This window comes from Seriola aureovittata, chromosome 4 (genome assembly GCF_021018895.1).
Source record: "Seriola aureovittata isolate HTS-2021-v1 ecotype China chromosome 4, ASM2101889v1, whole genome shotgun sequence".
In the NCBI taxonomy this organism is placed as follows: domain Eukaryota; kingdom Metazoa; phylum Chordata; class Actinopteri; order Carangiformes; family Carangidae; genus Seriola; species Seriola aureovittata.
Window position 1 is genome coordinate 28,828,283 of NC_079367.1, and position 25,294 is coordinate 28,853,576.

Consider the following 25,294-nt stretch of genomic DNA (forward strand, 5'->3'; position numbering starts at 1 on the left):
AGTATGGTATTATAGTATAGGGCTGTCCCAAATGATTATTCTTTAAACGATTAATCTAGCGATTATTTTTTCGATTATTCGACTAATCTAACGATTTTTTATTTTTTTTTATCAACCTAACAGTAATTTTATTGCAATTAAGTTTTGCTGCCATCTTGATTCGCTGCACCAGGGTGTTTCCTCTTTATGTGCTCGTGCATGACTGTCGTGCTAGAGTGATATGCCAGATGCACTTTGCAGCGTCTGCAGACTAACGCACTGTTGGTGTCAAGATTAAAGTATTCCCAAACTCTGGAGGACCGTGTGCGAGCCTTTTTTGCCGCGTGTTGCTCCACACGCTCCGTCGTACCGCTGGTAGACGCCGCCGTGTTGTTCAAATAGATTTACACAGACGCAAATCATTCACGTAGTCAATGACTTCAATTACGTCACCGCGTTGTCCCAGTCCGTGCGCTGCGCTTGTATCCGGGTAAACCAAAGACGATGGATATAAACGCTCCCATTAGAAAGTTCCGGTTTTGTTCTATGAACATTTACCCTGTGTGGTTTTACACGACACTAAAATTCCACGTCGAATAATCTTTATAATCGACAATGTCGATTACGTCGGATAATCGTCCCAGCCCTATTATAGTATATAGACTAGATATAGATATCCCAATTAATCTGATATAAACTAATGTTCCTGCCTCAGTGTTTTATATACCCTTGTCCCCTGTTTGAAATATCTAAATTGTTCATTATTAAAAATTAAGCAAATGTTTGGTCCACTTATTTTTCAGTCTGTACAGATAAGTTTCTCCTGAGACATTTCCTCAGAAAGTGTGGTGTGTCTTAAGAGTTTTTTTTTTTTTTTTTTAATTTTTCTAACAACTTGAAAGAAAACTTCAAACCTTTAATAATTTCCCTTCATGAGATATTTGATTGAGTTCCAATAAGACAGTCCCAGTACTGTTCTCTTGAATGGATTCCAGTGGATTTATTTTAAGTCCTCAAAGTTGTGTGTTCTTTGAAGTTTGTTCAAACTAAACCAATCCCTGTGTGCAGCTCGCCACACAAGCGTGTCTTCAACGACACATACTCATGGCAGATGGTGTGTATGCTTCTTTTGTTGGGGGGGGGGGGTCATTTCCTCCTGTAGCTATGTCTTCGGTTTAAGATACAATGGCCCTTAGAGCTCAACGCACTGCAACTTAAGAAAACACGTGCAAATAGACAAACGCAAACAAATTCCGAGAAAATCTTCGTCAATTTAACAATATAATACATCCGTGCACACTTGTTGTTCAGTGCTTTTAACTTCAAACTTCAAACTGGTGAAGAGTTTCTGTATGTGTTTGTGTTTTGTCTATCTGCAGTGTGTTGAGCTCTCAGGGCCACCGTATTAAGAGCCCAAACCTGTCAGTAAAGCATGGCCTTCATTGTTGAAACATCACGGACTAGCAACAACTCAGACAGGTGTTTTGAAAGATTGTAGGAAAAATAAAATTGACTAGTTATAGTGAATTATGACATCAACAAAAAAAAGATATAAAGGAAAAAAATGGTGACTTTAAGATGAAAGGCTTTCTTTATCCAAGTATTGAACATAAAAGATTCTCATACTCCACCATTTGTATTTAGGTATGTCGTCCATTAAAGGAATTGTTAGACATTTTGGGAAATACACCTATTAGCTTTCTCAGAAAAATATCTGGCTCTTTAGCTGCTGGACGTTCCACTCTCGTCTCCTGACGATGACCAACTAACATCTGGCTTTTGTCGCCAATGGAGAAGGGAACAATCGTCCTTCACACCCAGGTCAAATGACTGCAGTAGATGTGGGTATTTATATTAATATAAACACAGCAGCCGGGTGAACTTGTGGCTACACTGCGCTCGGGGATGAAATGACGAGTGAGCTGCAGTCCGGATGTAAGTTTTAAAAACACAATCCGAAACTATGAGCTAAAATTGGGTGAAAAGCTCCCTGACCTTTGAGAGCTGGTGACGGTTCTCAGTGGATTTACCTTCAGTTCCACTGCTGACCAACTGCTGCTGCACAGTCCCTGCCGTCCTACCCTCCGTCTCTCCATTTGGAGGAGACGGTTTGACCACAGCTCTCTTTTTATTAACTGTATCAACTAAAAATAGAAACTGACATAAGACAAACCAAACTTCCTGGTGAGAAGATTAGTCAATGCTCTGACTGTGTCGTTATTCAGATCCATCTTCAGGTCTTTATCATTGTCTTTGTCCACCTTTATTCCCTGAGATTTTCTGCCGGCCTGCAGAAGCCAGTGATGACAAGCTCTCCAGTTGGACTCTGACACCAATTATCCTGTCAAGCTCGGTCGCAGCACCTCTGGTTTCTCTCTCACTTTCTGTCACCCCTTGGTGTCTCTCTCTCTCTCTTTCTCTGTCTCTCCATCCTGTCTCTGCAAGTGTCACTCTGTCCTTCAGGCTGCATGTGTATTAGCATTGCTCTCCCAAGGGAATTACAGTGTGTGTGTGTGTGTGTGTGTGTGTGTGTGTGTGTGTCCATTGTTGCATACACTTTTTAATTGCCTATGAGGGGATAAATTCCCTTCTTTAAATTAACACTTGAATTGAACTTAATGTACATTGTGTACTTGACTTCCCATGTTGAAAATAGGATCTCACAAGGTCCATCTGAAGGCAGCATTAGCAGAGTAATGTGTGAGTGCAGCGTGCGTGTGTGTGTGTTTGGAGATGATGGAGCTTTGTGTTTCAGTGACAAAGCACACAGTATGAAGAAATAATTGCTGCTCAAATCGGTAGAAGTGATTCACACTCAATAATTAAACCTCACTTGAGCAACATTATTTAGTCTTTTAATGTGCGTCTCTGTGTCTCCAGTGATGCTGGTCTTAGAGATTATTCTCCCGTGGACATGAAACCGCATCATTACAGTCAACGCCTAACAGTTCTCTGAACATTAAGACACGTCACTGTTAGTGCGTGTGTATGTGTGCGTTTGTGTCTGTTACTGTTTAATGTGGCTGAAGCCATGGCCAGAGCTGCCGAGCTGGGGCCATCTATGGCGCAGATGATGGTGTGTGAGTGAATGAGAAGCACTTTGGATAAAAGTGTGATATAAATGCTGCCCATTTACCATAGATCAGTGTGGTGTGCTTCTCAGGTGGATGTGAATTTAAGACAATCCTGACATAGGATAAAATAACCAGAGACAGTAGCTGCAATGATTTTTCACTCGTTATTACTTTGCAACTATTTTTGATAACTAATTAATTGTTGAAGTCATTTTTCTAGCAGAAATGTCGCAAATTTATCGGTCTCAGCTTCTCAAATGTATACATTTTCTGGAGCATACTTTTTATGACAGTAAACTGAGTACTTTGGGGATTTAGGCCATTGGACAGTTTGAAACAAGTCAACTGAAGATGTAACTCTGGACACAGTGGTTCACCCCACGTCTCCTACCCCAGTCACATCTGCTTTTAACCATTTCTCAACTTTTACCTCCATAGTTGTAGTATTAATCTATATATGAGATTTTAAACAGCAAGCAACTGTTTTGAATGTAAAGCTATAGTGAAATAATGGCGTCCTGAGCAGAGAATGAAGCCACACCCTCTCTGTACATCTTTGTTTTGGTAGCTGGTCTTGGCAGCGTGTGCATGTTGGTGCATGTCAGTCCCTGTTCAACCATTTTCCCTCCCTACATTTATAAACACACAGGGAGCACCCACGTGCAATATGGCACAGTGCAGTACGCAGCGTTCAGGTGAAAGTCACCTTCCATGAATTCCTCCATGCTTTCCCGAGACGGAGAGCTGCTGGAGGACTCCAGCTTGACTCAGAACTGGCTTTTATTTTCTTACATAACTTGATGGATACATAATCTGACGTGTCTGTTTTCATTAGTGACCGGCTACAGAAGGCATGATAACATTAGCTAACTCGCTGTTACCCGTATTATGAATGCATTCGGTGCAATGTTGCTATCGCTAGCTGGCACACTGCCAGCATTGCCGTGGAGAATATCACGACAACGAGGCTGGAGGTGAGGCTGACGAAGCATTTGTTTTGGTCTGAGACGCTGGTGGTTTACTGTGACCTTTAACTAGACCTTAAAACTGGTAAATCACATAACAGTTGTTATAGTGATGCACGGTTTTTGTGGAAGACACTGACAAATAATCTGCTTGTATGATGACTTGTTGACTTTTGAATAAGAAACCCCTCAGCCTACTACGGCATGGGTCTCAAACTCGCGGCCTGCGGGCCAATTGCGGCCTGCGGGACGTTATTTTGTGGCCCCCTACTTGACATCAAAGTTTAGTGTTAGTGCGGCCCGCGCGTTTTTCTCAAACGCACCTTTTTGCCGAGTTGTTGGGCGAGCCGCGCTTGCCCTGGGCTTTTATTTTTCACTTATGGGCTACCATAGCGCAGGCTCATGACAGCTTTCGGTGTCGCGTTTGTTGTCAAGTTATGGTGCGTTCCCGTTAAGTTGGAACTTGTAAATTGGAACGACTCGGATTTCAGACTTCCAGTTGAAATGTCCAACTCGGAGCTCAGAAAGTCCGACTTCCGAGCACAACTTGAACGCACCATAATGTCCAGAGCAAATTAGCGACGGTTGAAACTTGGTTGAAACGTGAAGAACTGTTAATAATAAAGATTGAGAAGATTGGATCTGTTGTACTTTTTTTTTTTTTGAATACTTGCGGCCCAGCCTCACCCAGACTCTACTTCCAGCGGCCCCCATCTAAGTTGAGTTTGAGACCCCTGTACTACGGGCTTCACATAACAGAACCCAACAGACACGTTTTAAATGAGGTAGGCAAGAAATGCCACCGCAGGCAATGGTGAGAAAAACAGGAGGAAGTGAGGACGTCGGGTGGTGAAGGGGAAAATCAATCAACACAAGCTGTGGCAGCTGTTTACAACAGGTCAGATCAGATTGGAAGCAGCAGCAGCGGGGTGATGATCAGTGAGAGCATGGCACTTTATAAAGACTAAACAATGTGTTGATTCAACACATTGAATGTTAATATGATTCATCTTATGTGTCCGTGTCAGAACTAACACAAAGCTTTATTATTGATCAAGCTGGCGCTGAACCATTGACCTTCTCTGCATTCTGACCTCACTTGGCAAGAAATGGATTGTGTTATTTATTCTGTTCGATTTATTTATTTGTTTATCTAATTGCACCTGGTGCATAAATCACTAACTCTGCGAAGTAAAGGGCCCTGAGGGCATCTGATGATATAAAGAATTTTTTATCACAAAGTTGAACAACAACTGATTAAGATCTAAATGTATTTCATTTTAAAAAAAGGGGTTGTGGCCTCTATAAAGTTTGGAGAGGGAGGTTTCCTCCGTTTGGTTTTTACAGCCACGAAAAGGTGCTCCTTGTGACCTCTTGGAGCGTCCTGAACCACATATTGGGAATCGTTGATCAAGGTTTAACTTTATATTATTTTAATTCGTTTGTTGCTGAAATTATATAATTTATATTTCAGTACCATGAAACGCACATTGTAACAGAATACAGAATAGATTTTACTAAAACTATGTCATAGAGAGCCGCAGGGACGATTTATTTTTGTAGGCCAATGCCGATGTTAGCGTCACCCTGGTTCCCTTGAGAAAAAGCCAATGGGATTTTAACATTGGCTTTTGGATTATTACAGAAAATAAACCGCGAATAACAACAGTTTCTGGTCCTGACAGGTTTAGTTCAGCAGGATCATCTTCACTAATGAACACCACTTTATGATTTTTGAAGCCTAAATACAATCAGCAGAAGTAAAAAGCTAATGTTAGGCTATAAACAAACATGACTTCAATGTCACCACCACTAACCTTTGACTGTAGACTGTAAATAAGGATGGCTGTAGCCTCAGTGAGGTCACCCACAGGTTTCTGAACAGCGGTATTGAGGCTCGGAGTGAGCTGCTCCACCATCGCCATCTAGGCTGCGCCTGACTCTACCTAAACCCCGGCTATTCCAACAATGGTTTAAGAGGTGGGGCGTGTGAGGAGCCGAGACTTCACTACTGTCACTCAAAGCGGCCCGCCCTCAATTATAAGCCTTAAGAAAATGTAAACAGGTGAGTCATATACAAATTCACATAGTACAGTCGTCATGAAGGAGGAAATCAGCTATAAAGACCAAAACTGTTTGTTGTACCAGGCTGTAAACATGTTTATTTCTGCTGTAAAGTTGGACATTTTAACATGGGAGTCTATGGGGACTGACTCACTGTTGGAGCCAGACTCTAGTGGCCATTAGAGGAACTGCAGGTTTTGGTTCTTCAGCGTAGGCTTCATTTTTCAGCTCCGCAGGTTGATGCTTGCTTCCAACTTGTAGTTTGATTTAGCTCTGACCTCTTCTACAAAAGCCTTACTCTTACAGAGTTACTAGTGAGTGGATCATTTTTCATTTTCAACGTGATAACGCTTAACGTCCCCAACAACCTCTGTAGTCTCATTTAGAGACTTGTTAGCAACTGGCCTTTTTTAACAGACATGTTTAAGTACAAGTTTAAAGGAAATCTGGACTGGGGTCTTTATTGACGTATTTTATGTTGTAGAATATTGTGACCTAACCCGTAGACTTCAGGACAAGGGAGGAGGAAGTGCTAAAATGAAACTAATATCCAAGTTTGAGGACTCGTTCCTGCGGCACTCTATTACTCCTCCTTCTGCTAAGACCAGAAAACACAGGAAATAGAACTCAGAGCAGCAGAAACACTGTTTGTGGAACATGTCTTCGTCCCAGCTGCCTCAGAGAAACTGTCTGAAAACCAATAATTGAACTCTGTATATAATTAAATTAAATGTGCTCCCTCTGGTTCAGAGTTATTTCTGCAATTCATAAAAAATAACATTAAAATTGCAGTTACACTAAATCTGTTAGTGATTATAGTAATTGTAACCATCAGTCTGTGTTATTAGAGGTGAGCTTTTTGCCTCCAGTCAGCACCCATTATCCATTTCATCTCCCTCTGTGCCCACTCATTGCTTTCAATTTACACGCACACACAGAGTTAAATGTGGATATACACACCTGCTGTCGTTCCAAGCTTATTTTGCGGATACACAAACACAGACGGGCGCGCACACACACACACACACACACACACACACACACACACAACATGCTCTCTGCCACATTCAGATTACAGCCTGTTTAATTCTGCCTCTCTTTCTCTGTGGAACACACACTCCCTCTCTCTCTCTCACACACACACACACACACACACATTCCTACAGACAAATAGCTGCTGTGTGTCCTCTGCTGCATCCGCACTTGTTAGTGTAACATCAGGTATCTGGAGGATCCTTGCTTTAGCCTTAATTGCATTCCTCTGGGCTGGACTCACCACCCCTGGAGAGTCAACAATCTTCTTTGTGCCTTTGATCTTAACGAGCCTTATTAACTACCATGGCAACCGTGGGGGGCTTCTGGGACGGCAGTGCTGTTGGGCCGTTTATTATTGGAGAGAAATAAAGGGGCCGTCCTGGCACGTACCGCTGCTGCAGGGAGGCTTTTGGAATCGGAGGGATTGTGAATCACAATGGGTGCCGTGCCGTTTCAAAATATTATCTCTCAGCTAATTGTAACGAGTCCAGTCATTTTTTTTTTTTTTCTGCCAAAAACAATGGTTTTTACCTTTGTGCATATCATTTGGCAGCATCTTATTGAATATGAGTAAATGTTTATTGACTCATACTGTGAAGGGAGTTTAAAAAGTTGAAGCAGATATATTTTGCATATGAATACAAAAAGCCCCAATAAGAATCCTTCCTTAGCGAGGCGTGTAGTCTTATAATTGAATTAACAACTCTGGTGTGTCACAGTTATTCATCCATATGTGCTGTTTGTGTTTTATTGGGTTGCTTAATATACAAGGTCCTGTATCACAAAGCACAAGTGCAGTGCATGGGAAGTTCTCAGACCCCTTCAGTCTTTTCTAATGTTTTTTTTCTTGTTGTAGCCTAATGCAAAAGAGAATCTCTCATCAAGCTATACTAATTATGACAGAGTGAAAAGACATTTTACAATTTTATTAAAGACCTCCTCCGATGAAAATCAAGTGTTTAACCTTGTTAAAATGCATATTTTTTTTTTATACAAGACGTATGATGAGTGAAATACTCAGTAAACACCATGACTGAGTGTTTCCACCTTGAACTGCAGTGAACCAATGACAGTCTCATAAAAACAGATTCAGACAGCCAGGGTTTCATACATCACAAACCTAAGGAACCAATCCTGTCAACTTGTGGGGATGGGGGGCGGGGCTAAATAAACCTGAAACCTTGTCAGTAGAGAAAGAGAGCAGGCATTACCTAAACCATTAACACAGTGTCAGCCTCTGCAAGTTACAAGCTAACAAACAACATAAACAAATAAAAGATGCTAACTGCGCTAACCGCTCTGATACGTCTACAAGTCTCTGGTTCTGGTCTTAACAGAATCTGAGTCTCTCTGATGTTTCCTCCTCTAACCATCCTGATACTCTCTGCTCTTTCACTTGTCCACCTGGAGGGAGCAGGTGGTCAGAAGGCCTGATCCTGATTTGTTAATCAGGAAGTAAGAGAAGATGTGGTTCCTGCCCCGTTTTTTTTTTTTTTTTCACTATTATGTGAGAAAACCCATCTTAAACAAGATATTAATCATGGCAGAGGTTTTTTTTACATAGTTTAAAACATCAGGCGAAAAACTTTTCATCACTTTGCTATGACACTTCCTCCCATTTCTCTTGATCATCTTTGAGATGTTTCTACACCTTGATTGCAGTTCACTTGTGGTAAATTCAAATGATTATATAGACACACACACCTGTCTATATGAAGTCTCACAGCTGACTATGCATATCAGAGCAAAACCCGGCCATGAGGAGGAAGTAGCTGCCTGCAGGACTGTGTTGAGGCTCAGATCTGGGGAAGGCTACAAAAAAATCTGCTGCATAGACGGTTCCCAAAGAACAGAGGCCTCCATTATTCTTAAATACAGGAAGTTTGGAAAAACCAGGACTCAAACAGGAATTGGTTCTCCCATCTCCTCACAGGATCTCTTGATTTAACGAATATATACTATTTTAGCATGAGATTGCAACATAACAAAATGTGAAACACTTGAAGGGGATCTGAATACCTGATGAATACACTGCGGGTTATCTGGATGAACTTTGGTTCAATCCAGGCTTTCACATCTGCCTGTCAGCTCTGGACAAATAGAGCAGTGCTGCTCAATTAATTAACAAATATTAAATCAATCAAGTAATTCAACAGAGCCAGGGGAAACTAATGAGCAACAATTAAGCCATTAAATAACTGATTAACTGTTAACAGCTCATCTGCTCCCTGTGGTCGTAAATTAATTATATTTTGTATTTTGAACGAGGTGAGACAAAAAACAATTTCAACACATAATCCTGGAACTTGTAACTGATACTTTCTTGCAATATTCTTAAACTTTATTTATTTTATTTATTATATATTCGAAACAATCAATCATTGTCTAAAATAATTGGCAGAGTAATTGATCATTAAAACAGTTGTTAGTTCCAGCTCTAAAATGCAGTCATCATTTATGTCGGACAGCAATAAACAGCCTGGTTCCAGACATCTGAACACACACATACACATCAGTTAGGAACACACAAAACACTTAGTAGATGAGTATAAAATATATCTTGTACAAAATAGTGGACTGTTCACTTACACAAGCAAAGTGATTCAGATTCAGTGAAACCGACAATGAAGGGAACAAAGTGACCCCTGTCCTAAATTTTAGTCAAACGTTTTTATTTATGCAGCATTGACTTTTATTTTTTCATCACAAAAGTTTTCTTCATAAATGTCACTAATGCATTTCTTTCACACTACTTAACATTTTTAAATGTTGTATTTAATTGCATGTTTAAGTCTGCTGCTTTTATCACTTGTTGAACTTGGTGCGCTGCCTCTTCGTAGTTTCCTGCTTCTGTTTTATACATTTCATCCTGCTGAAACGTGTCACATTTGCCACTGTACTGATTTACCTCCATTTGCACTTTATCTGGTCAAGATTATGAGTGGCAGTTATCTCGTAGCTGCACTGGAAAATACTGGGGTAACCATGTTTTAATAGCAAGCTGTGTGAGAGCATGTAGGAGCTTTGTTCATATCCTTTCATAAGTTATATTCACGGTGCCGTATGAATTGTCCCAGATTTATAAATTGATTTTATCTGCCTTGTCTCAAGGTAAGTTTTCAGGAAATTCAGTAAATGCACAATAAAGCCAAAATAGTGGTGGTGACAGTGTTTGTATGTGTGCTTCAGGGAGGTTTTAGTGTCCTCCTGTTGTAAGAACCACGGAGCTAAATTCCACTCACAATGAGGAAAATAATCTTAGTTGTAGTTGAGGAAACATTTACTGGTAACTGCTTTCACACTGACATGGTGAGAAAACTGCAAAATAATACAAATACAGAGAAGAAAAATGTGCTGAGTCTTCTTTTCTACAAACTAAGAATTGTGCTTGAATTATCATTGCAAAGGTATGAATTTCCTTGTATACACTTGATATATAAATTAATAATAATTAATAATTATTATAAAGCTTTTTTTGTTCTATAAATCTTAACTTATTAACTACATTTTAATCAAAAAATACTTAATATATTCATTTTGACATGTAAATAATGAAATGCAACAACTTACGTCCTTGAATGTAGAGGTGAATGGATCCTCTTACGAACTTGCATGACTGGAGTTTCCCTCGTCTGACTGACAGGAATGTGGATGTGATGAGCTTGAATTAACTTTATGGAACATTTGATTAACAAACATTACAATCCAATACAAAGGCAGTGCAAAGCAGTGCTTAACATTACAATATTACAACTCCGATGTTACAGCCGGCACAGAGGATATAATCCCAGTGGTTTATGTGGTCATCAACGTGTTTGTAGCCATATTTGCATCAGTTAGTCCGTGTGGGGACCACACATGATTTATGTGGCCGATTGATACTGGATCCAGTAAACCAACTGCCTTTTCCTCAGATCTACAGACTTTGTGATTTCAGTGAACTCCTCCTCTGAATTAGTTTCCATACTGAGCAACCAGAGGAGCCTCGACAATAATCTGTGCAGCAGAGGAAGGAAAACAGTGTGGAAAACCAAGGAACTCTTGTAAATTGTTTCTCTATTGGCTGCTGATATATTCTAACACAGGAATACAGTTGTCACATACGTAGTCTCTGACTGGCAGTGACAGATTCAGAGATCTGCATTCAGATGTCTGCACGTTATGTGTGCTGTTTGTACTTTGTGTATTGTGACTGTGGTGAAATCTGTGGTGGACATTCAACCAGTCATTTACACAGCCAGTGAAACAGTCAGCCGGTAAAACAGTCGGCGAATCGGACATTCAGCGGAGGTTGAGATTGGAGCTTGGTGGTAATTGTGGTCTCTCTGCCTGCTGATAGCTGCTCTCATCATTTCTATCTCTCAGCCCATTTACACAGCCACGTTTCATATTAGCTCTGATCGGCAGTAATACTCTGACACCACTGTGACACACACACACACACACACAGCCACACACACGGAGTGAAACCAGCTTACAGCAAACATATAAACGTCTTTCTCTCTCAGTTCTTTGTTAAACACACAACTACATAAACATGCTGTATATGTAACCGAGGCAGGAAACTCCTCTGCAACAATCTCTAATGAAGAAAAAAATGAAGGAAAAGTCAAATGTGAAGATTTGCCTTTTGTTTCTCATGTCGCTGTAAATTCAACCAGAGCCGGTTCAACCATCCGTCCCACTCTCATGGACACGATATCTCAGTAAAGCCTTGACAGAATGTCTTCAAATTCGGCATAAACATTCTCCAAACAGGACTCATGGGCGAACTGCTTAGATTTTGGTGGTCAAAGGTCAAAGTCACAATGATCTCACAAAACATGGTTTTGGCCTTGTGCAAAAAAACAGTATTTTTTAAAGTATTTTAGGGCTTTTTTTGACATTTCATAGCAGGAATATGTCAAAGAATGAGGGGAGAGTATGATGGGGAATGACATGCAACACTTAACCACACTCCAACTGAGTATGCTGCAGTTACAGGATTGATGCCTTAAAGCCCGGGACAACCAGGGCACTCTGAAAACAAGACATCACCTTGGGCTCAGAACTTGTGATGGGCATATTTCATGTTTTTTTTTTTAATAGGTCGCTATTCTCTTTCAATAGAACCTTCTTCTACCCATCCATCACCAGCCCCAAATCTTTACCACTCCGAAACTAAATGAATTATTGTACATACCATTGAAGAATCACAGACATGAGTTATATTTAAAATCTGTATATAAATATAATCCACCTGAGTCTTCACTTGTTTGTTCATAAAACTGCTTCAAATGCTCAAACAAACTGGCTTCAGCAGTAGTAGATGCATCTGTACCATCTGTACCGCTAACACCAGCAAAGCTTGGCCGTGTCTATGGAGACGTCATGCGGCATGCCGTAAAACTGTTGTAAAACGTGAGTGGACGCCACTCACATTCACGTTCATCATATGTAAACTGATTTGTTCAGTTCAGCGTTCACAAAAAAATATGAAAGAGTTCAATGAACATCGTGAATGTATGTAGGTATTTCCAGGTGCCACGTTTCTCTGATACAAGGTGTAATCGAGTCCTGTGACATCATACACACACTGAGCCCAAAATCCCTCTCACACAACACTTTTTCGCTCTCTGTGACAAATCTGAAGCAAGCATGCATCATCATATCTCATTTCTCTGTATGTTGCAGTGGGAAGGAATTAGCAATCATTAAGCAGAGACTCAGATGTTTAGGGATTAAGAGGTGTGGGGCAGAGGAGTAGCAAATTGTTGTCATTAAGAGGAGGATGGGGGTAGAGCAGGAGGTGGATTGTGAAGGTCTGGGCTCATCAATGCCAGGATTTCCTCTGTGGTGAGACAAAATCAACTGGGCCTGACCACAAATTAATTTCTGAGACACTTTGTGCTTGCATAGAGTCGGGGCTCATGGCGAGCCAAAACACGAGATTGAACAGTGGAAACAAAATGTTCAGTCAAACATGCACAGATTAAAACTCCTGTCAAACATCCCAGAAAACACAGATTTGGTTGCACGTCAAGGAGCATGCAGATGTCCAAGTTTGCAGGATGATATAACATGAGAGAGGATCCAAATCCCAGTCCAAAACAATGTCCTCTTAGTCCCAAATTTAATTAAATCAGGTTCTGAATATGTGCTGAAGTGGTCACTAAAGTGGTGCTGATACATTACGTGCATCTAAGTTTGCAGTGTAAAAATCTTTTGATCAAATTCACGCACCTTTCTCATTCACGCAAACACTCATGCACCAACCAAGCATTGTGCTTGCCCATAGACTGTGAATAAAGATGGACGTTTCCTCCTTGACGTCACCCACAGGTTTCTGAAGAGCAGTTTTGAAGCTCAGAGTGAGCTGCTCTACAGTCGCCATCTTGGCAGTGTCTGAATCCGCCCCTAACTCCCAGTTAATTCATAAATGGGCAAAGAGGAGGAGCGTGTGTATATGGTTAGGGTTAGGTTCATGCCGGTTTGTGGCCCACTTTCCACTCAAAGAAGCCACGCCCTCAATTCTACATAACTTTAAGCCTTAATAAAATGTAAACAGGTGAGTTATATAAACAGGTGTCATGAAGGAGGAAATTAGCTCTAGAGACCAAAACTGTTTTTGTACCAGGCTGTAAACATGTTTATTCCTGCTGTTAAGTTGGACATTTTAACATGTGAGTCTATGGAGACTGACTCACTGATGGAGCCAGACTCTAGTGGTCAGTAGAGGAACTGCAGCTTTTGGTTCTTCCGTCCAGGCTTAAGTTTTCAACCTCAGAGGTTGATGCTTGTGCTTTCCTGGTTGATGGACCACCTGCTCTTCCTCCTGAGCCACAGATACCCAAACAAAAATAAAACAATGGCTTACAACATTAATACAGGGGATAAACAGATGAAAAAACACATGACTAGGTTACTCCTGTTGTGAGACACTGATCAGCTGCAGGTTGTGATGAATGAAGCTGTGCAGCATTCTTTTTTTTTTTTTTTTTGGTGATTTTTTCAACAAGGCCAATGTATGTTTTGCCGTGGCTTCAAAAGAAACATGCAAATTTCAATTGTGCTTCAAGTGTTTGGCAGAGACGAGGATGAGGAAGAAGAAAGTAGAGGAGGGGGGAGGGGGAGGCGGGCTAGAATTAGAGGAGTTTGGAGCGAGGCAGCAGAGGAGTCAGGACAGTGCCAGATCCATGACTGCGTCTTGGCCTCAAAAAAGAGAGGGGGAGTGAATGCAGCCTTTGAATAGCAGTAATGAGAGCAGGCAGCCTCTGGACTGCAGACAGAGAACTGCAGCCAAGTATTGACCCAGCTGACAGCTAGCTGCCAGACGATGCTAGCTAGTTAGCAGCACTGGGTCAATTTTCTACTGGATCCCCTTCAACTCAACTCAATTCAACTGGGTAAGATTTCTGCTCCAGTCTAGCTGTTGAAGGGGCTCTCTCACACACACACACACGCACACACGCACACACACACACACACACACACACACACACACACGCTACTAGTATTCTTTTCTAATGGAAAGTGTGTGCTTGCATAATAAGTGTTTTTGTTGTGTTTTTATCTCTGGTTTGTGTTTTTGTCAGAGCGCTGGCATCACAGGGGAGGGTGACATGAACAGATGGGGGTAACTTCAGAATGAATAAAGTATTTAATCACAGATTTGAGACATGATTGTTTTCTTCAACTGTCAGATTGAAACAACACAAGCACCTGACTTCCTCCTGTTTCATAAATACTTCTGGGCTGCTGGTTGAAATGAGGCTGGCATTCTTCTCCAGGGGACAGTTTTATATGATACATAATATTGCACAATTACACTAGACAGAATAATTTAAGTTTCTAAAAGTTTTTTTTTTTCTAAAAGTCAGATAGTAGGGTATATAAAAAGGTGTGTGTGTGTGTGTGTGTGTGTGTGTGTGTGTTTGTGTGTGTACAGCTAAAAGCGGTTCACTGACAGATCCAGCACAACTGTTTAAATCAGAACCTTCTGTCAATCAATTAATCAGTTGAACACAAACCTGTCTCCTTCATTAGTGATACATCTTACTGAAAGATGTGCGTATACAGGCGACCAGCTGGATCTCTCAGGGTGTTTTTCTGTAGCTGACATTGACCTCTGACCTTCCTGTGCAGGGACAGGGAGAGGAGAGAAAAAAAGATTACATGGATCAATAGAGTATTGCATTAGAAGCTAACAGGAACGGTGAGCTAATGGCTTCACGTGTAGATTTGTGTTTCTGGCTGAAGGCGACACACTGTCAGCATCGCTGTTTGTCCAGCTGCTGCTGATCACATCTGACACTTAATAGGCTTTAAACACTAACTGACACATCTGGCATCAGCACACTGACATGTGACAACAACAGTGATAAAGAAGTACCACAGGCTGACAGACACACACCTCAGCACAGTGCAGCTGGCACACACACACACACACACACACACACACACACACACACACACACATACAACATAGCTGTATTAGTCTAATTAATTAGCTGGTTGAGCTTCTGTATGTTTTGATATGATCTCTGTCTGTTTTCTGGGTCTGTTCGTTAACATCTGTCTGTGTACAGCCTGGAAACATTAGCATGTCTCCGCACTCTCGGCTTTGAAATGTGAAAAGACAGTGGGATCACTCGATTCAGTGGCTCCGCGGGAAGACACACATTTCTGACTTGAAGAGTCGTTTCCAGTCACATCTGAACAAATCCCATTTGTGTCACTTTAATTTACATTTCACCTTTAGTAACTGAGCCGCTGACATTCAGAGAAACCTGTAATGAGAGCGGCGTGAATTCCTGGAACACCAACCACACAATCCAAATGGATGACAGTCGGCATACACCTTGAACATAAAGAAAATATTCCTGCGGCCTGAAAGTGATTTCAGAAATTTAGCTAATTAACCCTGTGCACTCACCTGGAGAAAGACATCACTCTGTTCAAACCAGAGCTCACACACACACACACACACACACACACTACAGCAAAAATTGGCACAACTTCATTTTTCCAGCGACAAGTCACTTTAACTTTTCAAATATCACAGTCATCAAATATTTACACAACCACCTACGCCCCCATGATCCTGCTCAAAAACCTGCTGCTAAATTTATTATAATTATTATTAATAATTATTACTGTTTTTAGCTATCATTATTGGGGTGGATCGGGGTTGGGGGTAACACGGGTCAGTTGCAACACTTCTGCTTTCTCCTATTGGGAGCAAGTTACAAATCACCTGATTCACCCTATACCTGCTCAATTTAGTCCTTATTCCACATGTGAAAAAGTAGCACCCGCCCACCCTGAGTCCGGTTCTGCTCGAGGTTTCTGCCTCTTAAAAGGACGTTTTTCTTTGCTCTTGGTGCGAATTGTTGAGTCTGTGTGAATAACATAATAAAGAGGTCTAGACCTGCTGTATTTGAAAAGTGCCTTGAGATAACGTCTGTTGTAAATTGGCTTGATTCAATAGTCAATTGCCTAGACAAGTGAGTTTTTACCATTATGATTCATATTTTTGCTGCTTTACAAGTCATATACCACCACTGCAGCAATGGCAGCCTGTTGACAGCCTGGGTTGAGTCCATCTGACATGCATCTCTAAGTGACCTAACGTATCCTGAAAGGAACAATGTGTGAGACATGCCAAAGCATGTTAACACAGGAAATGGCCGTGACATGAGCCTGTAAATAAACCAGCCTGGTTCAAAATGTAACACATTAAACGGAGATAATTAAAATGTGCAAACCAAAAGATTAAGTTTATCTTATGTTATTAGCAGCTTTTTCTGTGTAGTGTTAACTTTCAAGTTACTAATCAGCTTAGACTTTGTCCGTTACACGTAATCAGTTACAGGCCAGCCCATACTGTGATTTAAAAAACGATGATGTTTCATAAATGTGGCAGTGATGAATTGGACCTGGCTGTGCTGATAAGCACGGCCATGCCCTGCTGATGAGCTGCTCGTTTCATATAATGAGTTTTATTGACATGGGTGTCTCAGTGTGATTAGCGGCGCTAATATACAAACAACTGTCCGGCCTCATATTCGACAACAACGGCCTCAGCCTCACAGAGGATGGAGAAGTGACAGTCAGCATTTTGATGAAGCTTTTGAGTCCTCCTGGAACTTCACCACAGTTTTCTTCTCCTGCTGCCATGATGTAACCGTCTGTTGGAAGCTTAGGGTGGTTTAAATGCAGATAGGAGGCTGAATCTTTTGTTTGTTTTAATACCCCCTCTGATGACAATCAAGTGTTTAACCTCGCTAACATCCATATGATGTTTTTATATAATACAAGGCTATAAATAATCAGTCACCATGACAGTGAACCAATGACAGTCTCATAAAAACAGATTCAGACAGCCAGGGTTTCATATGTCACAAACCTCAGGAACCAATCCTGTCAACTTGTGGGGACGGGGGGCGGGGCTAAATAAACCTGAAACCTGACAGTACAGAGAGGGGAGTTAGCATTAGTACAACCGCTAACACTGTGTCTGCCACTGCCAGTTACAAGCTAACAAACAACATAAACAAATAAAAGATGCTAACTACGCTAACCGCTGTGATAGGTCTGCTAGTCTCTGGTTCTGGTCTCAGACTCCTCCTCTGAGTCTGGGTCTGACTGAGGCTCAAACATGTGGCTGAGTCTCTCTGATGTTTCCTCCTCTAACCATCCTGATACTCTCTGCTCTTTCACCTGTCAGCCTACTGTTGTCCCTGAGCTGCTCCAGTGTCCAGTACAGAGACTATGAGACCTACAATCTGCATCATGGACAGACAAACATTCAGTCTTGGGATGCTGTGATTACACAGCATGTGTTTTACCACTAGGCTAACACGATGCTCCAAAAGGAGTATTTTCATCTCTGTGTGTCTGTGGACCTGATTTCAGACCGAAATACAGATATGACTCATGATGGTGTTTATTTTCTATTATTGCATCAGTCCTGCAATTTGTGCTCCAGTGAAGCATACAGCAACAAACTGAATTCATTTGGTTTTTATTGAGAGAGAACACAGACACCAAAACATGGAGATTATATATAAAAAATGGAAATCACATTTTATTAAATTTCTAAAGTATTTAACATTTTACAAAAAAAAAAAAAAGTTTGTGTGTTAAATGTTGTCAAAGCACATGCGAACATACAAGAATCTGGCCTGAATACATGAGCATTGAGAAATGGCAAAATTCTGATTGAAATAGGAACTATCTAATAACAGAACAAGTGAACAAGATTAGAGATTTGAGCTCATTTTCAGTGACAAACTTTAGAAATATGACTCATATGTTGTACACAACAGAACTACATGAAGAGAGCCCAAGTGACAACGGACGTTAAGCCGAGACTTCTTGTGTCTCTTGTTGAGTTTTTATTTGTTTCAGTTGTGTTTTCTGTGAAGCACTTAACAGTCCCACACTCACTAATTAAACTCGACATGACTTTTCACTTAGCAGCTGTGTCACTGCAGCGTCCAAACATCTGCGTCGCTGAGATTTCAGTCAATGATATGATGTCATATAACAGTGTGGAGGTATGTCACCTGTTACCTCACCTTCCCCTCCATTTATCACAGCCATTGATTGTGGCCACTGACATTTAGAGACACGGCAACAGCTTACACAGCAGGACCCTTCACTGCTGTCTCGCTCTGAGCTAATTGGCTGAATAGGTCCTGGTCTCGCGGCGACAGCCAATGACGTGTGAAGGGGAGACTGCTGCTGAGTGGGGCAATGCATCAGACTGACAGATGGATGCTACACACACAAACGCACACATTGTGTATGAAAGTATCCCACACCCTATTATGCATACACACACACACACACACACACACACACACACACAGAGACAGGTACATTTGCCAGATGCAAAGACACACGCATGTAGATACAATGTGAAGAGCAGAGCAGTGGCCGGCTGCAGATGTGAGTGATGTAACAGAGACAATAAGAAGCAGATGTTGGGGTTCTGATGCTGATGAGAGAAACCAGAAGCATTTACCTGCCACAGGTCTGACTCTGAACAACAACACCTCATCCCCTTTCCTTCAATTGATGTCACAACCTCCATCAGGGGCCAGTTTGCTCTGGTCATTTCTGGCTGAACCGCTGAACCCTCTTTATTTAGAGCTCTGGGCCACATATCACACACACATCACACACACATCACACACATGACACTGTGTTTACTGTGATTGCTTAAATAAGACTTCTAAAGCCAAAATTTAGGTTACTGTCAGATACCAAGTACAAATCTCACACTAGCACGATATGTAATTTTCTGCCACTTGGGGTCACTCAATCAAAACAACAAAACAAAAGAATGATATCGTGAAGTAGCAAGGGATCATGGGAGTTGTCTTTACCATCATTGCCGTCATTGCAGTCAGCCTCTCCTGGTTTGGATTCCTTCAGTGTCAGTCATCCAGGAGGTTTTTACTAGGAGCTGAATTATCCCCTCACCAAACAGACCAGATTACATCCTGTAAAAACACTGAAAGAAGCGGCTTCATGTTAAAAAAAATCAGTGTTTCTCCAAAACTGTCCGGCGGACGCAGGATGTCTCAAAGCGGCTGTGAGCCGGGCTGCTGCTAACGTTTACTCAGCTTGTTTCTCTGGTAATTTACGAGCCAGACGTCCGATGACTAAAATCTATTTACAATATATAGTTAAAAATGACCAAGATCTAAGAACTGCAACATAAAAATGTGGCTTAAAACTGGCTAAAAGGTACATTTTGAGCTTCTGGCAGACAACCACAATGCCAACGCATGCACATAGGAGATGAAAGATTGGACCAAATGAAACAAACCATTGCCATGATTAAAATCACAGATTTCTCTGGTTTGAAGATTGATGGAAACACTTGGGATAATGTGTAGTGTGCTGTGGTCACTTTTGGCACCAGTACTTATTCAGTGGATTGGATGGGTGCGTCTCAGTAGCTTTGCAGTAAATGTAAACTCTGGCCTTTAAAGCTGGAAAAAAAAAAAGATCATCCCTCCCGCTGAGGATTCACGCAAGACTCATGCAACTGAGGGAACTGGGGGATGCAGAGTTTCGGAGAGAGGTGAGTTTAAAAATTGTTGTCAGGATGTGAGCAGGGGAAGGCTCAGTCGTTGTCAGCCATTATCCTCCTTGTCATCACCCTCCATGGCTTTCTTTTTTTTTTTGCCCCCGTGCTTGTGTATCTAAGACAATGAAACAATCCAGATCCTGAGAAGCACAATAACCGGATACATTTTTCTCTTCTGAGTGAACAACCAGCTGTAATACTCGGGACAGGTCAAAGGCACTGCTGCACTAAATTTACAATGACACCCTTTTTGCGAAGGAGATAAGTGCAGACAGAACTTCTACTGTTACGAACTGCTAATGCAGTTATAACACTGACACTGTTCTTTACCTGCAGGGCTGGGTTTCACCTGAGAGGAAGTCCAGTGCTGTGATTAGAGATACTTCGCCCCATAATCACAGAAATGCATGGTCGTTTTGTAATACTGCCATATTAAAAGTACATGGAGACACTTATCATATGTTAACCTAATATTCTGGCCACAATCTAATGATATTCTACATCTATATTCATCTTATCTGATTGTGTTTTGGTGGCTGTTAAGGGCCAGATAGTTTTTCCCTCGGGCAATAAAATGTCAAAATCAATCATACATGAGTAAAACAATATGAATCAATTACAAGAGGAACTGGAAGAGACAAGGACAGCTGGATTAATGCTGCACTGAGTTTGAAGCAGATAGGAAGTGAGATAGACAAAAACAGAAGAGAGGAATAAGGACGGTGAAGGATTTGATGTGGAAGACCAGTCACATGAGTCGAAAGCTGCTGCTGGGAAAGACAGGAAGAGTTGGAAAGTGAGACATAATGAGAGAAAGGCTATAATTAGAAAACAGCTAACACATGTTCACATTGGCTTCATTATTCTATTGGTTCAGACTGACAAAGTGAGCGAACTGTCAGCAAGCGCCAGTAGATAAATGTCACCTGGACTAAATGTTTTCTCTGACATTTTAAGACCGACACAACACTATTCAAACTATTAGGCCTCTGATATATGACCGGGAAGTGATCATCATCGTCTCCTCCTTCTCGGCTGTGCAGTGCTGGATTCATCATGCAGGGGATTGTGGGTCTAATCTGTCGTCCCCGGTTGGTCATTTGTCGAATGCCACCCAGAGCGCAAGTGTGGTGTTAGAGGGAACATGAGGATTTAATGGAGATGAATTAAAGCGAAACTAGTTTTCTGTCTTGTAATGCTTGTATCGTTTTATTGTGGCATGTTGAAATGAATTATGTTCGTTTTATATTTGACATTTAATGTCAACATTTTATTCAATGACATGGGCAGATACCAGTATTTCATTGGTTTATTAAGGAGAATTGGATTAGTGTGATTTCTGAGACAAGTTCAGTTGAATCCTGACGGAGGAGATTGAGACATTGCAACTAATTTACAACCAGTTTTATTTACTCAGTCTTGATTTTTACTTTTTTCTCCCTTTCCTTCTTTTTTTTGGCTCATGCAGTTTCTGAACTCAGCATCACGCCAATAACAGCTACAATATACTGCTTTTCTAAAAGAAGGCTAATAATTGGTTCGATAGTTCGCTCGTCGTCGTTTGGATTGCAGTTAAACTGAAGTAATGTGTTTTAATGAGTGTGGCTGTCGCCTTGAGCCCAGATTCTATTTTGTTTTAAATGTCATATTGTTAATGAGGTGTTTGGTAGGTTGACCTTCGTGTTTGGTTTTGGATTCAGCTGTGAAGAAGTAATATGTTTTAATGAGCCTGCGTGAAGCTCGAGGAGTTTCCTGCCGGTAAAAGGTTAAGGACCCTTGATCTAATGGAGCTGATAGGGGCTATTAGCCCCACACTACTGCAGCTTCTCCATAAGCTTCCTGTTGACTAAGCTACATGTATAATAACAACACCCCAGGGCTCACATGTCCATTAGTCTTACGACATACTGGACTTCATATGTTTGATTGGTGTTTTTAATCAGGCTGTTATTTAATATTGTTCTTGTCTGAGGGCAGAGTAAATCTGTAAAGTGATTCTGAGACATTCTCTCCCTGCAATTATAATACACCGTTTAAGTTATGGAGTCAAATAAAAATTTACTTTATGAAAATGAGGACAAAAATCATCTGATGGAGAAAACTAGAGCTTTGCCAAAATACTCACAACAAAGAAGCAATGCAGCGGTGAGCCAGTTAGTTTAACATCTACCTTTGTGTGGGTTCATGTCGCTGTGCTGTCCGGGATCGCTGGCCTTCAACGTTACAGGTAAAATTGAAAACAAAGTGCTGCTTGGCAGAACATCACCTTGCTTATTTAACAGTGTTTGCTAATGAGCAAGCTTTTTGCTAGCTAGCAAGCTAGGCATGTTTTTCACATACATAAAGATGTTTTTATCAGTATCTATCCATATTGTATCTGTCCAGTGCCCATGTGTTTGGTAACAGCCCAAAATAAGCTCCTCCCTGCTCCCACAGCCCCTCCTCCCCTCTGGTTTCTGTACTTTTATAACAGCACCTCCCTCCCTCCCTCCCTCCCAGCTTCTCAGATAGTACATAACCTACAATACATATAGAGCATATCTTAATCATGGACTGTATGTTGTATAAAGTTTCTGAAGAAAACCCACCTACAGGTCACCGGGTCAGGCCCCAAAATAAGCCTAAGCTTGGAATTTTAGAGGTTCAGCCTTTCAAAACTTTTTCCTTTATGTTTGTTGTCCAGTTTCTCCTTTAAAGGTCAGATATAAGAGTGCTGACAGGGCAACCTGTGCCTAACGCCTCGTTGTAGAGGAAATGGCTTTGAGACTAAACCATTAATTCTAACAAAGGAAGATGGGGACCCATAAAGAGCTTTTACCCAGCTTGTGAACTCAGGACCAAAACCAAATCTGGTCAAAGTCTTTCTCAACATCCAATGATGCTGCGATGATTGGAGAATTACTGAAACTGCCTTCTAACATAATCTGGAAAACCATCCGCATATTATTTGTGGAAGGGTGACCTGGGATAAAACCTACTTGGTCTAGATGCACTATTGATGGAAGTACTTTGTTTGGTACCAGAGTCTAATAATCACAAATGAATAAATTTAAAGGTCGATTACTCATCAAGACTGGATCTTTACCTGGTTTTTGGTAACAGAGAGATAGTGGCCCTGCACATGGAGGCGGGCATGGATTCACAGTCCAATATTTCATTAAATAACAATAACAAATATGGAGAAAGCTGCTCTTTAAAACACTTATAGAATTTGTTTTCCAGGGGCGTCGTCCCATAGTGGTCAGATATAGAGTTAATTAAAGAAGAGACTCAGCGCACATCTCCATGTCTCCCTGAGCTTGTGTGCGTTCATGTAAGAGATGTGCACGGGTGTGAACGCGTGGTACTTCTTTCTGTGGCTGAAACATTTTCATCTTTGAGTACATTTGTCTCTCTGCTGTCTGCGTACATCTGTGTGAAAGAGTCTGTGCTCACGATCAAGCGTGACAGTGTGTAGACCGAGTGCGTGTATATGTGTGTATTACCCAGCTAAAAATAAGCTCTTTGTCTCTGGGAAGAGCTGCAGAGAGGCAGAGTGAGAGGACAACCTTTCTCAGCGTGATCCAATTTTAATGACGCTACAGGAAGTTCACTGACAACATGCACTTGACCACAGAGAGACACAGGAAGCTTTCTTACATGTGTCAGAGCTCAGGTTGGGGGGCAGGTGACTGTAGAAGGACCCCATTTCGAGATGTCAACTGCAGCCAGAGGCATTTCGAACAGGTATTGCTGAGAAACAAGCTTTATACCAAATTGAATTGCACATAATCTCTGGAATCGTGGAATTTACCAGCAAATGACAGAAGAAATGACTGACAGCTCAAAAGTACAACAGATAAAATGGTACCTTTTAAAGGATAGGAAGTCACTGATGCACAGTTAATCTTCTTCTTAACTCCCCCCATTGTTGCATCCACAGTTTTTTTTCTCCCTCGTTTCAAACCGCAGAAACTAAGCATTTATTCTCTTATAACTTATTCACTCAGCTCTAATAGTACCAGGGGACGTCCGGTGATTTGTAATAATTGCGGAAACTGCCAGTGATTTCAACGAATCTGCAGCGTTTGTAATTTGTAAACTAAAAGTGAAAATTGCCTTCCACACTCCGCTGAAGATAGAGCCCCGAGATAATACTAATCCTGTATGAATCAAACTCTGCAATCTCACTCGTAATTCGTTGTTTCTCCCTTCTTTCTGTTGCGTTCCGCCTATCATCCCAATAAGAAGGAGTGGAGAAAGAAAAGTCTTAAATCAATTTTCAGCTCAAACTTCAGACACAATTCAACTTTGTTGTGAATCTGTTTGATGAAAATCCTGATGTTCCAGACTAATGCATGAGCTGCACAAGGGCCCTGCATTAAAATCTGTTCTGTTCTGTTTTAATCCTTTCATACGTCCTGTTTGATGTATTTTGTGTCAGAAATGACACCCTTTCTTCTGAATGTCACAGCCTGGTCGAACCAGAACACACAGACATGGAACATGGGATCAAAGTAAGAGCTTTTCCGATGCCTCCTGAGGATAAATGCCCTTAACCACATTTCGAATTCATGAGAAGCCTCAACGTTCATCGCTGACCTTGGAAACAACAGCTTGATCTTACCTCAAGGTCCACTTGCTTCGTTTTTTATAAAACTTTTTTATCAAACCTCTCAGGACTTAGGTCCATGTCATAACAGCCAAACCATCTCCATGACAACTGAACAAACTCCAAAGGGAACAAAGGGACCAGAGAACAGCACAAGCATGTGCACTGACAAATAAATTACAATATTTCTCTCTTAAATGCAGGAGTGGAAGTATAAAGTTGCATAAAATGGAAATAAGTAAAGTACAAGCATTGTACTTAACTACAGTACTTAGAGTAATGTACTTCATTACTTTTCACCACTGCTGATATAATTACTGAGCCCTCGGCACACAAACTCCTGCATTCCTGAGAGAAAACAAAGATGGAGACTATTAAAGAAGCTAATATCAAAAATGTAAAAGACGAACTAAACCACCACAGACACACAAAGACTATTAACATGAAATAATAAATAGTGTATTGACGTCAAAACGTATCTGTATAAAAACTAATCCTCCAT

General features: G+C 41.2%; 1 protein-coding gene across 3 annotated transcripts in view; it reads left to right on the plus strand.

Moving 5' to 3' along the window:
• Nucleotides 1–25,294, plus strand: part of si:cabz01090165.1 (uncharacterized protein LOC100333421 homolog) — a 411,304-nt gene that overhangs the window by 93,093 nt on the left and 292,917 nt on the right. The gene's annotated exons all lie outside the window — the stretch shown is intronic.